A 13,023-nucleotide genomic window follows, 5' to 3' on the forward strand; every position below is an offset into this window, starting at 1 on the left:
TTGAGGGTGAATTCTATGATAAGTGAATTATATCTCAAAAAAACTGTTATAAAAAGTCAATAGAGGACTTCCCTGATAGCGCAGTGGTTAAGAATCCGCCTGCCAATGCAAGGGACATGGGTTCGAGCCCTGGTCTGGGAAGATCCCACATGCCACGGAGTAACTAAGCCCGTGCGCCACAACTACTGAGCCCGTGCACCTAGAGCCCGTGCTCTGCAACAAGAGAAGCCACCGCAATGAGAAGCCCACGCACTGCAACGAAGAGTAGCCCCCGCTCACCACAACTAGAGAAAGGCCACGCACAGCAATGAAGACCCAACACAGCCAAAAATAAATTAAAAAAAAAAACCAAAATCTTAAAAAAAAAGTCAATAGAGAGAAACACTACATAATGCTACATGGTAAGGAGAGCTACTTCGAGGCCACAGCTGGAGTGATCTGGCCTTTAGAATTGACAGCCCTTACCTGCCCTGATAGCCACACTTCCAACCTGAGGAGACTGGAGAATGTCTAATGAATTCTGTTTCTCAAGTCAGATATTTGTTGTTTGCTCCTTGACTTTAATACATAAGCAACTCTGTTTTGTGAATGATTCAGGCCCAGACTTTTGATCGTGAACACTCATCAGCACCATTATCAGTTTCTGAAGGGTATTCAGTGCCCTTTTCCCTTCTACCCTAGATACCAAGCGAGACACCAGATACTGCAGGTGGGATTGGTTAGTTCCTGAGTCAAAGGGAGTGATTTGATCCAAGGCAGAAAACACAGATGCTGGCAAACCAACATAAGGCCCAGCCACGACCGGATGGAGATGTGACAAGGTAAGATTGAACACGGATGATGTATACAAGAAAAGAGTAAATACATTTACAGGACAGTGACAGGGGACCTCGAGAGAACTTCGTGGTTGAGCAAGGTTCAGTTTCCAAACAGGGAAACTACTTCTCTCCTAAACCCTCTGCAAGAACAGAAGGAAAGCAGGTTCAAGTCCAAACACTGAGGATTTGACTATTAGCTAGGGATCAGTTGGGGAATTGCTCCTTCATCTGGCTGTTTGGGAGGCAGAGAGAAGAGGGCCTAGGGAGTGAGGCAAGGTCCTGAAATGACAGGAGGGCAGGCTAACAGCATATGGGAGGGACTCAGAGGAAAAGAGACCAGGAATAGAATATATGTGGGTGAGTGGGACCATATTCTGCTAATCACTTTTCCTGTGTGATTGCATCAAAATTCACAGCCTTTCTCAGAGGGAAGGGCTATTATTTTTTCTTAATCTATGGATAAGCAAACATAAGCCCAGAGAGGTTCGGTAACTTGCCCAAGATCACACAGCAAGGAGGGTCACACTCTATCTCAGTCTTAAATAATAATTCTATTGTGTTAACCCTTAAACATCATCCTCCCTCTCAGGAAACAAAGTCACAGGTTCCTAGAACACATGCACCAATACTCAGTGCCTACCGCATGCCTAAAATAATAGAAGTGGCTCAACATCTTTTTCATTGCTATCAGGTGACAGGGAAAAATAAAACTGACTTAGCCTAGAAGTGGTTAGGGCAACAGATGACAGTTTAAGTGGGAGGAATGGGGCTGCTGAAGGGGAAACCTCTATTTCTACTTGCAACCTCCTTGCCCAGCTCAATGGCCATCAAGCAGTAAAAGAGAAAGTACAGAGCACCAGCAACTTTGACCCTTTCTAAGAACATCCTATGGACAGGTGAAGAAGCCTGCATTACCCCTTCAAAGGAACTAATCTCCTTCCATTCGTCTTCTTAACTAGAAAAGTACTCTGAAGGTGGTAATTTCAGGGCTTCATTACCTGACCACCTCTTCTGTTGGTCAGTCCATAATTAGGGACATATATTTGTTTATTTCCCATTAACAGAGAGGCACAGAATTGTCATCGCTGGTGGGGACCCTGGAGATAAACTAGCCCCTTCATTTTCAGAGGAGACACTTGGGGCAAAGTACCTGGACTAGGGTTAGACTGCCAGTGTGTGGGATGAAAGGGACTCCATCTCTCCAGGCTTGGTTCCTGCCAGTGCAGGATTCTGAGTGCATCCTTTAAAGCTGTAAACATGGCATTAATATAGTCTGGTGCCCAGACCCCTTCCAAACCCATCAGCTTTTACCAGGACAAGAACCGTGTCTGCATCATTTGGTTTACAAATCCAATCCTTCATAAAAAGGTAACTAACTTAATTGAAATGCAGCGTCAGCCTTCTTGGCAAGGTTCTGCTTCTTTCTGACTCCATATCTCCCTGTTTCGTCCACATTTCTTTCCCACCCGATGACAAGCTCATTGGGAACCAAGGATGAGTCGAGGCTCAGGGAGCACATCATGCTTTGATCTGCACCTTCCTTACCCTGCAATCAGTCTCTGTCAGAGCCAGAGGGCGTAAGAAGCAAAGCCACCACCGGCTTAAAGGGCACCTTTGTGGAATTAAGAAAAGGCACCCTTTCCCCTGGGCAGACACAGTCCCACACCAAAGCACACAGCTTGTCCAGTAGAGTGATGTCTGGATTTCTGTCCCTATTTGCCCCCTTGGTCAGACAGATGCCCTTGTGCAGTACATTAGCATAGCCTTGAAGGGCTGCCCCACTAAGAGGAAGAAGGAAGAAAAAGGAATTTCTAAAAGTACTATTTTTTAAAACTTAGGTCACAATCCATTGGTGGGTCATGAAATTATTTTAGGGTTGAAACTAGCATTTTTAACAGAGTAGAAAATACTATATATATATATATATATATATATATATATATATGCCTCACACCTAGATTTTATTTTTATATGTATATGTAAACATATACATATGTATGTATATGTGCATGGGTATGTGTATATACTGAATTGAGATGTAAAATATATTTTTTAGTGGGGGTCATGGTAAAAAATATTTACAAGTCACTGACTTAACACAGCCTAATATGAAATGTGCATCTAATTTGGAGGTTTGCTTTGTCTTTATTCCCAACTGTCCAGTAGGAAGCAACAAGAAAACTAGAATGCATTTAGGAGTCAGACAGACCCAAGTTCAAATGCGGTTTACCACTAAATTTGGACCTTAGGCAATCATTTATGTTTTCTGGTCCTCAGGTTCCTGATGGGCCAGTGGAGATGGTACCTGTTTCAGAACGTTGATGTGGCAAAGATCGGGTATTAAGCACGCGTCCAGTTTTCAGATCTCTCTCTTCTCTCGACTTTGGAGAGACCAGCAGAGACCAGTGATCCAGGGACACACATGCAGCTGCCACTGAGGGTTTCCACTGCCAGAAGCCACAAAGCTGAGGAGGTGTAGAGTCCTGCAGTAAACTTTAAATGATTTTCTCCTGTGCAAGTTGTTCTCCTGTCTGTATGGAAGAACTGCCTCCCAAAGCAGGCTTAAACAAAAATTACTGTTTAGCCAAGTCAATTAAATCATTTAAGCGAAAATACTACAGGTAAGCCAGGTTAGGAAAAGAGTTTGGTGTTGTGGTTATGGTGAGAATCTGGTCTTCTGTTTTAGGTAAATGTGTTAGATTTTAGTTTGGCATGGTTAGAGTATTCCACATAGTAAGGATGAGAGCCGCTGAGGACAGAAATGACAAGCTAAAGTAATCTTTTAGGTCATGTGGGTCAAATCTCCCATTTTCCAGATTTGGAGATAGGGTCCTAGGACATACAGGATCCACCAAAGTCACGTGGTTGGGGGGGGCACACCCCATCCCTTGGGAACATCATTTCTTAACTCCTGGGTCACAAGGCCTCCTTCTTTAGAATAATTCATCTTTTAAAACAAAAATTGCAACAACTTCCTGCCTTGATTTAGGTGTGGAAATGTGGGCAAGTATGAGAGCTAAAGTTAGGGTTTCTCAGCATATGTTTGTAAGAGATTTTTGAGTCATCACAGCAAACTTTAAAAATGACACAAAAGACACATAGGAAATTGGCAATCTATAAATGAAAATTTGAATTCTCAAAAAACATATTTTCAACCTCCCAATTAATCAACGAAATGCAAATTAAAACAATGTAATGTTTCACCTATGAAATTGGAAAACATTAAAAATGATAATAGTCCACACTACCAAGGATGTAGCAACCTAGCAGAAACTTTAAAAGGCTCATAAACTTTGTTCCAGAATTCCTGCTTCTCCAAAATCAAAAATTCATGTATAAGGCTGCTGGCTGTAGCATTTTTTTTTTTTTTTTTTTTTTGCGGTACGCGGGCCTCTCACTGTTGTGGCCTCTCCCGCTGCGGAGAACAGGCTCCGGACGCGCAGGGTCAGCGGCCATGGCTCACGGGCCCAGGCGCTCCGCGGCATGTGGGATCTTCCCCGACCGGGGCACGAACCCGTGTCCCCTGCATCGGCAGGCGGACTCTCAACCACTGAGCCACCAGGGAAGCCCCTGTAGCATTTTTTATAGTAGTGAAATATAATATGAAAATAACTTTCTATTTTATGATAATGCTAAACAGTGAATAACCGTTTTGAAAAACAGTTAATGATCTGAGGAAATGCTCATAATAAACCAAGTTAAAAAGTTAAAATGGTATATATTCAATATAAGTTTAAAGTTGTGCATATCCAATATCATTCAAACTTATTTAGATATATAGGTACATATGTGCATATGTGTGTGTGTGTGTGTGTGTGTGTGTGTGTGTGTGTGAGTCAAAGTCTGGAAGAATAAATGCAAAAATGTTCATAGTTATTTCTGGATGGTGCAATGGAGAGATTATAGGCTATTTAAATTTTTTTGTATTTTGATGTGTTTTTATAATCTTGTACAATGAATATATTACTTTAAGTATCTGGTAAAAATATTATTTAAAAGGCAAATCTACAATTTAAACTTTCTGTTAGAATTGCCTTTTACATTTGATTTGACTCAAAATTTGCCATTGGTAGGATCTGTTGATAAGGAGTTTTATTACAACGTCAGGCTATATTAAACATTCTGAAAGTATACAATTAAAACATGTATTATCATCCGTTGTTATATGCATTATCATTTGACAAATCCAAAGTCTAAAACATAATTTTTGGCAGTATGATGATTAAACATTCAGAGAAACCATTTTCACTATATACACCTCAAATTATTGGATACTGTATTCTTTGATATATTTTAAAATTACCCAACTATATTAGTGAGGAAGCAGGGATTTCTTAGAACCTAGAACACCAACTAAGCACAAATCCAGAGGGGTCTGTGTTGCTTTGCCTCTGAGGTATTTGCCATTCCCCAGTGGTCAGAAACTGGGATTGTGGAAACTACAAACATGAGGCCTGATAGGGAGGAGGTACTTCAGGGGCCTCCACACCCAATAAGCTAGAAATCCTGAAGGGTGGACACTCTTAGTGGGTGAATAAGGAAAAACAAATCTGCCTACTGAAGGGAAATAGTAGAATGTGCCTATTTTGGCCTTAGTTTTGAGTGGTACTGAAAAAAAGAGCAAGAAAAAAGAGTCTCCCTTAAGAATTTCTAAGCACAGCCTCACTCCTGGCTTTGAAGTCTGAATTCACACTACATGGGTAGAAGAAAGTCAGACATTTAGGTTAGAATGGTTCGAGGTTGGTTGGGCTCCCGGGAACTTGAGAGAAGAGCAAACAAGTCCTCTCTGTTGGGATACATTTAGAACCGAGGCCTCAGTGACTCCCTACAGGTCAAGTTCCAAGAAATATGAGTTCAAAGTTTTAGAACAGGGCTTCCCTGGTGGCGCAGTGGTTGAGAGCCCGCCTGCTGATGCAGGGAACGCAGGTTCGTGCCCCGGTCTGGGAAGATCCCACATGCCGCAGAGTGGCTGGGCCCATGAGCCATGGCCGCTGAGCCTGCGCATCCGGAGCCTGTGCTCTGGAACGGGAGAGGCCACAACAGTGAGAGGCCCGCGTACAGCAAAAAAAAAAAAAAGAAAGTTTTAAAAGAAATCACTAAATACGTAAGAAAGCAACCCCACATGAAACATAAAACAACACAACTAGATCTGCAAGGACACTAACACTAGAAATACCAATTATGAATTATAAATATACTTAATATGTTTAGAATAATAAAAGAAGGCATTAAATAATAGAAGAAGAAGAAACAGTGAAAATCAACCTGACAGTGGTGAAAAGGAGCCACAAAACCTAGAAATGAAAAATATAATAATTACAATTAGAAACTAAACAGATGAGCACCAAAGCAGATTAGACAAAATTGAAGAGAAAATCAGAAAGTAGAAAGCAGATATAAAGAAATGATCAGCAAGAAGAACACAGAAAAAGATGAGTAGTTAAAAGACATCAAGAACAGGTTGAGATGGTATAACGTATATCCAATCAGAATTCTAGAAGATTATGGGAAGAATGAGGTAGAGGCCAAATTGGTGGAAGGCATTAATCCTCAAATTCAGGAAGTCTAATGAATCACAAATAGGGGATAATTAAGTGAGAAAATCACACCTGTCATGGCATCAGGAAAATGCCAAACACCAAAAACAAAGAGAAAACCTTATAAAGTAGTCAAAGAGAAGAGACAAACTTCTTACAAAGGAGCAACATTCACACCAGCAGCAGTCTTTTAAATGGCAAAAGTGGAAGTCAGAGACAGTAGAATTATTATTTCAAAGTGGAATGAGAAAATAACTTTCTACCCACCAAAGCTATCCTTCAAGAACAAAAGTAAAATAGATCTGTAAGCAAATAAAAATCAGGAGCAGATACTATTAACAGATTCTTGCTAAAGGAACTTATAAAGAATGTTAGTCAGTACAAGAAAAAGTCATAGAGAAAAGGTCTGATATGAGAAAAGAAACGAGGAGAAAAACTGGTAAAAATGTGGATACTTCTAAAAACATTGATGGCATAATGTCTAATTTGTAGGATTTAAAAAGTGAAGATTATACCTCAATAAAGCTGTTATAAAACATCAAGGTAGATCTTAAATTGTAGACTTCAAATCATTTACATTGGGGGACAGGAGACTGAGTTAAAATGCTCTAAGGCCCTTAAGATGTTTAGCATGAGTGTAAAGATATTAGCTTTACACTCTGTTGAGTTAAATATACACATTAAAAATTTTAGGGTAAACAGGGAAAGACTAGAAATAAGATGTATAAATTCCAAACTACTAATGGGAAAAGCAGATTTAGAAAAAAATCAATCCGAAACAAAAGCAAAAAAAAGTTATAAAAAATAGAAAGTTTAAAATAGCATGATAGAAAAGAATCCAAATATAATAGTAATCACAATCAATGTAAATAAACTAAACTTTCCAGCTAAAAGATAATGGTTGTCAAACTGAATTAAACAAAATGCTGCTATATTCTGTTTACTAGAGACTTACCTAAAACAAAAGGAGGTTGAAAATAGAAGAATGAAGAAACTAAACCAGTCAAATCCACACAGATGTTCTTGACTCATCTTTAAGCAACTTAACAATCTCATTCCTCGTTAAAGTTAAAATACAAATTATCTGGTTCTAGGAAATAAAAGGGGGAGAAGGGAGGCGAAAAGGAGAGAGGAAGAAAGGAGACAGGAAGGGAAGTGGTGATAAGTCCTCACTCTCAACATTGCCAGGATTCACAAAGTTTAGGTCATCTCTTGCTGGAGGAACCAGAGTAGCTAGGGGAACAGCCATGGGCAATCTGCCCTCTGTGTATTAAAATCCACTGGGCTTTCTGAGTCTCTCAAAGGGCCTCCTTCACTCTTTGAATCATATGCAGTAACTGAAGGGTTTGCTTTTAACATAAGTAGAGGGAAACAAAACAAGGAAAATAGCACCATGCTGCTGTATCCCTAGATCAACAAACAGACTTGTGATACTGTGATTTATAAGAAATATATATATTTGGTCATTCAGATGACCAAAATATATTTCTCATATATATTTAGTCTTGGTTCACAGTTCCGGGCTCCTGGCTCTCAAAACCCCTGGAATTTCCTAAGTGTGGACAGTGATAAAGGTGTCGTTTGTTATGTTAATAAGGCAACTTTAGGAAAGCACCTAAGGATGGGGGCTGGTTGCCAATGGAGCCAACTGTGTGATTAAAGGGTGGGACTGAGGAGAGAGGGGCTGGAGGTCAAATCAATCGCCAGTGGCCAATGATTTAATCAACCATACCCACGTAATGAAGCCTCCATAAAAACCCCCAAAATGGCAGAGTTCAGAGTTGGTGAACACCTGGAGGTGCTGGGAGAGTGGTGCCTGGAGAGGGCACGGAAGCTCCATGCCTTTCCCCGTGCCTCACCCTAGGCATCTCTTCCAGCCAGCTGCTCCTGAGTTACATCCTTTTATAAGAAACCAGCGATCTAGTGTGTGAAATGTTTCTCTTAGTTTTGAGAGATCCTCTGGCAAATTCATTGAACCCGAGGAGGGGGTCACTGGAACCTCTGACTTACAGCCAGTAGGTCAGAATTACAGGTAACAACCTGGACGTGTGACCTGCATGGGGAGTGGCGGCAGTCTTGTAGGACCGAACCCTTAACTTGTGGAAAACTGATGTTCTCTCTGGGTGGACAGTGTCAGAATTGAGTTAAATTCTTGGACACCCTGCTGGTGTCTGAAAATTTCTTGGTGTTGGGAGGGAAGCACCCGCTACCTGACCCCCTACACGTTTGAATTGGGTCCAGGAACTCAAAAGAATGCTACAATCACAGGCAACTAGTCAGTTAAGAATTTTAGTGTCTATATTTTCTTGTTTTGAGGACAGAGAGTTTCCAAGTCTATCAAGTAATACTCACTATAAGAACGATCTCACTGAAATCTGTACATTAATTTTACTAATTTACATACTAGGTATGGAGGGGAAACAAAGGTTGAATTTATAACATATTCTTTGCATTAAGAAGGCTTGGGACTATACATTTGTATTTATATAATTGTTTATGGTTTAGCATCTTACCAGAAATACTTCACTTTATGAAGAATATTTTATAATATTGTTTCAATTTCGATTTTCCCATGATCATTAATAACAATTTGCATAATCCTGGCAAGCAACTTTTTAGGAACACACAAAATGAATAAAGCAAGGCACACCTAAATTACTAAGTAGCCTGCCTTCAACCATCCAGCTTTAAGCATCTTTATTTAGACCATTCCCTTCATTTGAACTGGGCTGACATGCTGTCAGATTACAGTGCCAAGTCTAAGAAGAAGTTAAATACCATGGACAGCTGCTTTCTAGGCCAATGACAGCCTAGCACCATAGCAGATCAGGGGACCTCAGCAGGCAGGCCAGGCACACTGCAAAACATGCCAGATGCCCTGAAACTCCACTGCTTCACATCCTGCAGGATTCAAATTAATTACTAACCAGCTCTGGAGAGGTTTTTGGAAGATAGTCCCAATCATTTATAAATAAAAATACCCTTAAAACAAAAGTCTCCGCTTAGCATAGATATTTCTAAACCACAAAATAAACTTTCAGGACAACAAAGGCATTTGAAGGTTTCCTTGGAGTTTATAATAATGTCTTCCCTGCATATGTTCACTGTATATGAAATTAGGCTTAAAAATATTATAATATGACAAATATCACATGCCCCTAAGGGAGACAACAGCCTGCTTAACTCAGTGATTCACTGGCATGAACTACAATCTTCAAGGAATATTTTGAAATTCTCAAATTGGAAATAATTTATCCTGACTCACTTTTCATTTAAGAACAAAAGATGAAAGGAAAGGAACTAACACTTAGTGAACAACCCACAAGGACTATGTTAGCTGCTTAACATTCATTTCTTCATTTAGTAATTTTCCCAACTTTATGAAGTAGGTATTATTATTTTCATTTTCCTAATTAGGGAAATGAGGCTCATGAGTTTATGGGACTTCTCTGAGGTCACAAGTCTTATTATACGCCTGGGCTAACACCTTTTTTCCCTGAATCAAAGCCCAGGATCTCCTTACCATGTCATGACACTACACGACATTTTTTTAAACAATAATATTATCACTAAAAGACGCAATAAAAATATCAAATTAAAAAACCAAACACCAGGTGGAACAGTTAAATGAAATGGGAAACTATTACTTTAAATATGAGAAAAATGTTTGTATTTTCTATTTTTTCACGCTCCACATAATAATGAAACCAAATTAAGATTTTCAACTGGTCCATGAAACAAGCAGTTTCAAAGATATTTCACTGTCTACAGCCCAGCAGAACTGATGAGTTTTCAGTAAGAACCATTGATGACTTGTATAAAAATATCTAAAATATGTTTCCTCCACTTTCCCATACTCCCCTCTTCCATAATTGTGCAATTAAGACAATGAGGTAGCTTTGCCTAAAAATATGCTTAGTATTTTGCTTCCTAAACTCTTGTACAGCACATTCCTCTCTATGAAGACTCCACTGAGGGCTGTCTTTGGCTTGGGGTCTTTTTCTGAGTGTTCTGATGATGTTAGAAGCACTGACTTAGGTAGGAAAGGTGGAGTATACAGCCAGAAATCGACTTTGCAGATCAGAGAACAAGACAGCCAAGCTCAAAGACTCATCCCTCCTTGAGACACCTTATGTTCAGTGCTTAGAGAGCAAAATCTCCATAAGATTCTGAAGTCAGACATCTGATAAAGACCAACTGCTGCGGGCTTCCCTGGTGGCGCAGTGGTTGAGAGTCCGCCTGCCGATGCAGGGGACGCGGGTTCGTGCCCCGGTCCGGGAGGATCCCACATGCCGCGGAGCGGCTGGGCCCGTGAGCCATGGCCGCTGGGCCTGTGCGTCCGGAGCCTGTGCTCCGCAACGGTAGAGGCCACAGCAGTGAGAGGCCCGCGTACCGCAAAAAAAAAAAAAAAAAAAAAAAGACCAACTGCTGAAAAAATGTTTTTCCAACAAATATTCAAAAGTGAAATTGGCAAGGTAAAATTTCCTAAAGGAAATCACACATCATTATGTACTGTTCCACCTAAAAATATCTGCATTCCAGCATACCGAACAAGACTTAGCTATGTTAAAAAATTCTGGTCCCATGATAATTTATAGTTCAATCTAGTTACTGAATGACAAAATAAATAATAATGATTAAGTGGAATAAACTAAAGCTATTTGGTGCTCAAAGGAAAATAATAAAATGAACATATTTTGGAGGTAAATCAGAAACAGGAGATATAGTCATGAATATAATTTGCTTTCTTTTTTAATTAGGTAAATCCAGATTCCAAAATTTTTAAAATGCACAATATTAAGCATAGCAAAAATTATGGATATGAGTAACAACTTTAAGGAATGCCAGCCTAAGTTATTGACTTTTAAATTACCATTAAAATGACATGACAGTCACCTAATATAGTAGGTAAAAATCCTGCAAGAGCTGATTTAATGAGTGACTTATAATTTATTAAAAACCTTCTGTAAACCATATTTAAAAGGTTATTACTAAATGCACAAAACCACCTCCTTCCTCCCTATTAGAAGACAAAATCCCCCTGCAATCTTCAATACACCATTGGACTGCTCTGCAAATTCCTTTTTCATACACGTTGCCAACATAACCTTTAGCCGAGTCTGTGCCTAAGTTAATCAAGTTCCACTGCGGCACACCAAAACGAAAAAGTACTGAGTTCTCAAAAAGACTTTTTATCTTTGATGGGCCCAGGATATTTATAAGACACCAAATCATTCCCTTGCCTCTAAAAAACAGGCCTTTCCCTTGGCAACTGTTTAGCATTCTAATTGGAATACACACATAGACGACTAATGCAAACCACTGAAACTTGTAGCCAGTCTTGAGGAGATGGCTTGAGGGATCATCCTTTGGGCTACAAAATTAGATCAGGGACTGGGCTCCAGTGATGACCCTGTCTTACGCCCTCAAGGATACAGACTCAGTATCACATCTGAATGCTTATTTGCCACGATTTTTTTTTCTTTACTACAGTTTCTAACAACCAACCATATACTGAGTGATACGTTAGAAAAAATACAGTATAGAACATTTCTTTTTTGCATGGAATAAATAGAAATATTACTAGTGGGTTTTTTGTCTGTGCTTTGCTTCTATTTCACGGCTGCTACAAAAGTGATGGATGGTCATCAAACTTGAACATAAAGGAATTATGCTAAATTAATATCATTTTTTTCTTCATTCTGGACAAAACAGCTCACTCTCCACTCAACATCCGTTTTTTGCATACATGAGAATTTCCCCAGATGCAAGTATGAAAAGTCTGCATATGTATTTTGTTTTACTGTTTAAAGTCACATTCCGAGACAACATTCCAATGTTAGGATATAGATCAGAATGGCATTACTCAACAGAAAATTTTATTGATGTGGCCCATGGATTATTTTTAATAATTAATCTACATTTTTGCAGATCGATTTCTTCTAAGCTCTTTACCAACTTGCTTGCTACCTAAGTGGTAGGATGGCCATTAAAAGGTCATTAAAACTCCCTCAAATCCTACCATAAAAAATATTTTGGGTCATGTTTATCATGGCGTGCAGAATGGGCCCTCGAGCTACAGAGGCAGGCAGCATGGCTTGCCACTAACTCTTTCACATATCCCGATCGGTGCCTGGTCGAGTGGTCTGAAGCACTATTGTGTGCATCAAGAAGAATGGCCATGACCCATTCTAACGACCAGTCCTGCTAGGCCCTAGGCTGCTGACTTAAAGATCCAGCTCTGCTGACACAAACAAACTTTCTTCGCTAAGCACCTTTAAAGAGATGGTTCTTGATAACTGTCACATGTTCATTTAAATCGAAAAAGCCCTGCAACTTGCAAGCCACACACACACACTTTCCCATGAAAATGAAACGGCTCACAAAAATAAGAAAATAAGCGACAAATAACTGCTGAGCCTGCTCTGAGAAGATTATGTAACCTATATTTATAAATGTTTTACTCTGAGGCAAGTAGCTTGAGAACTTAGTGCACATTCCCCAGAATACCCCCCAAATTATTTTTCCCACTGTCATGTTAGTCTGACTGTCAAAGAAATGCATAAAGCACCCTGCTATTCATTACAGCCCCAAACACCATCCCATTTAAAAAGTGGCAGATCTAAAAAACATAAGAGTTCCAAGCTATGGTCAAGAAGACATTAAAT

The 13,023-nt window shown here is 39.7% G+C and overlaps 1 protein-coding gene across 3 annotated transcripts in view; it reads right to left on the minus strand.

Moving 5' to 3' along the window:
- The window catches only part of SLC24A2 (solute carrier family 24 member 2), a 241,757-nt gene that overhangs the window by 227,719 nt on the left and 1,015 nt on the right, over positions 1-13,023 (minus strand). The window lies entirely within an intron of this gene.

This window comes from Phocoena sinus, chromosome 6 (assembly GCF_008692025.1).
Source record: "Phocoena sinus isolate mPhoSin1 chromosome 6, mPhoSin1.pri, whole genome shotgun sequence".
Classification (NCBI taxonomy): domain Eukaryota; kingdom Metazoa; phylum Chordata; class Mammalia; order Artiodactyla; family Phocoenidae; genus Phocoena; species Phocoena sinus.